The 2,780-nt window shown below is 39.7% G+C and overlaps 1 long non-coding RNA gene across 1 annotated transcript; it reads left to right on the forward strand.

Moving 5' to 3' along the window:
- Positions 1-1,875: 1,875 nt before the first annotated feature.
- LOC122145465 lies at positions 1,876-2,567 on the forward strand. The gene is made up of 4 exons (XR_006160346.1): positions 1,876-1,914; positions 1,999-2,057; positions 2,373-2,418; positions 2,531-2,567. It is a non-coding gene; the product is annotated as an uncharacterized LOC122145465 (long non-coding RNA).
- The last annotated feature ends 213 nt before the right edge of the window (positions 2,568-2,780 follow it).

The following is a 2,780-nucleotide window of genomic DNA, read 5'->3' on the forward strand; positions in this document are numbered from 1 at the left end:
TGCAACTAGACGGATGTACTGTTACTTCCTCTACTGTAAAAAATCTGGGTGTTATATTAGACAGTAACTTGTCTTTTGAAAATCATATTTCCCATGTTACAAAAAACAGCATTCTTCCATCTTAGAAACATTGCCAAGCTACGAAACATGTTACCTGTTCCTGATGCAGAAAAGCTAGTTCATGCATTCATGACCTCTAGACTGGACTATTGTAATGCACTGCTAGGTGGTTGTCCTGCATCCTCAATAAACAAGTTACAGGTAGTACAAAATGCAGCGGCTAGAGTCCTTACCAGGTCAAGAAAATATGATCATATTACCCCAATACTACAGTCTCTGCACTGGCTACCTATTAAGTTCCGTATCGGTTACAAAAATATTATTACTTACTTATAAGGCCCTTAATGGCTTAGCTCCTGCGTACCTAAGTAGTCTTCTACCACGCTACAACCCATCACGCTCCCTAAGGTCACAAAACGCTGGACTTTTGATAGTACCTAGGATAGCAAAGTCCACTAAAGGAGGGTAGAGCTAGATCTGCATTTGGCTCCCAAACTCTGGAATAGCCTTCCTGATAATGTTCGGGGCTCAGACAAACTCTCTGTTTAAATCTAGATTAAAAACACACCTCTTTGGCCAAGCATTCAAATAATGCATCTCATAATTTTGGACTGCAGTTTTATCTGATCAAATGTGCATTATTATTCTTTAGCTTGGGTTAAACTAATTAATTTTACTTGGCTGGAACAGCAGCTACGCTAATTATGTCTCTATTTGTTTCTCTGTTTTTCTCTGCTACTAGGATTTACACAAGCTCCAGTCTGGATCCAGAACACCTGAGAAGAGATGATGCCAGCCCCTCAGAGGACCTCAGATGATGCTAACCCAGAGACAACATACAGAACCACCACATTTTGCTATAAGTTTGATTGCATAATTGCTGTTAATAGTGTTAATCGTCTGTTTGTTTACGTCTTTTTATTGATTTTTCTGAACATTTCTGCTATATGCACATGAACTGACAATCACCACTGATAAGCTACTACTAAATATTGTAGAAACTTAATTTTCTGTAAAGTTGCTTTGTAATGATTTGTATCGTAAAAAGCGCTATACAAATAAACTTGAATTGAATTGAATTAAACGGGACTCAAACCTGAGCGTTTAGCATTGCAAGTGCAATGCTGTACCAGCTGGGCTACCAAGTTTACTTTACTATGTTTACTATGTCAGAAAACCATATATAGAGCTGTTTGTGTGACATAAACATCAAAATGCATTAGTTTACAAATTATCACTATGGTAAAAGAGTTTTTAGGTCATAACATAGCATTGTGCAAGGAACCATGCAAAAATAAGTCTTTTACTAATCAATGAGCTGTCCATAATCTTTGTGAAAAGAAATAAACATTGTTAGTGTTTTATTGCCATTAGAGGTCATTCAGACTGGAAACTTCAGTGAATTGTATGTATAGGTATGTTTTTGGAGGTAGTAGCACATTTTTCTAAAGAGCATCGGTTGGAATAATGCCAACCTGGAAAAGGTGCATAAACTGATTCTGAAAATGAGTGTAACCGGCAGAGTAGTCACTGTCTGGGTGAAGTTTGTCCCTCTGCAGCTACGGTATCCCTCTGATGTCACGGTGTCCAGCTGGCTGCTGAGTGGTTAACAATTCATTAGCAGCCAGGTGCTATATAAGTCTTCACTGTCGGGCTAAGAGAGATTCCCTGGTCTACAGTCTTGTTTCTGTTTGGATGTGTGGCTCCTCTGTGTAACCAAGGTATATGTAGATGTTTATACGATGTAGCAGGCTAAGCATTTAGCATTGTTTGTTTAATACTGGGTTATTGGAAAATAGGTGTCAGACTGATTGCCCAGACGCTTCCGGGTAGTCGTGCGGTGTACTACCGAAGGTATTTTTGTGCATCTTATTGCGTTACAATGTGAGTGTCATTGTGGGACATGCCTTTCAGTTTAATGAGCATATTTGCACATAGGTCTCGGGCAAGGCACCTGCCGGGTAGCTGTACCACCATTAAGACGCAATATCTAAAAGGTAAATGTTTGTGTTACAGGTAGAACCGGTGTGTTAGAATTGATAGTCTTGAACACATGCAAAATGAGTCTGATTGTGTTGTCCTGATGTAATGCATGGTTGTGTTAATTGTCAACCCTTAATAGAAATGTATTTAATGAATATATTGTGTGTAACAACTTATGTAGGATTGTGAAGACTGGTGCAGGGGCTCTTTTTCCACTGGTCATCTTGTATGTCACCTGGAGGCAGATTGCTCCTGCTGCTTTGCCTTGCCTAAATTAAGTGTATTGATAGTTGTGCCTTTCTTTTATATTTTCTTTTCTTTGTTTTTAGTTATTTTGCTGTGGCCTCTGAATAGTGCCCCTGTCGGACCAATGTGGTATTGGCTGTTCCAGTAGTATACATAGTCCTGTTAAGATTCTGTTCAGCTGTATACCTTATCCATCCTGCTAGTGATAACTACCTCATTGCCTTCTTCCCTCTTTCTCCAGAGTATTAAAGCAGCTGTTCATAGGAGAGGTTCCTGGGTCTGTCTTCGTGCACTGCACCTCGTATTGTAGTGGTAAACTGCACCTCACAATATTGATTGAATCACTTGTTTTGTAGTGGTTGTGCCTATGTGTGTGCGTGGTGTGTATGCTTTTGACTATAGGCACCAGAGTTTAGAGCACGGTTGGTGAACTTCACGTTTATCCCGGACAGGTAACCTACCTTGACAGCGAATTGATATGGTCCTGTTAC

The sequence above is a fragment of the Cyprinus carpio genome, chromosome A7, assembly GCF_018340385.1.
Source record: "Cyprinus carpio isolate SPL01 chromosome A7, ASM1834038v1, whole genome shotgun sequence".
NCBI classification, from domain to species: domain Eukaryota; kingdom Metazoa; phylum Chordata; class Actinopteri; order Cypriniformes; family Cyprinidae; genus Cyprinus; species Cyprinus carpio.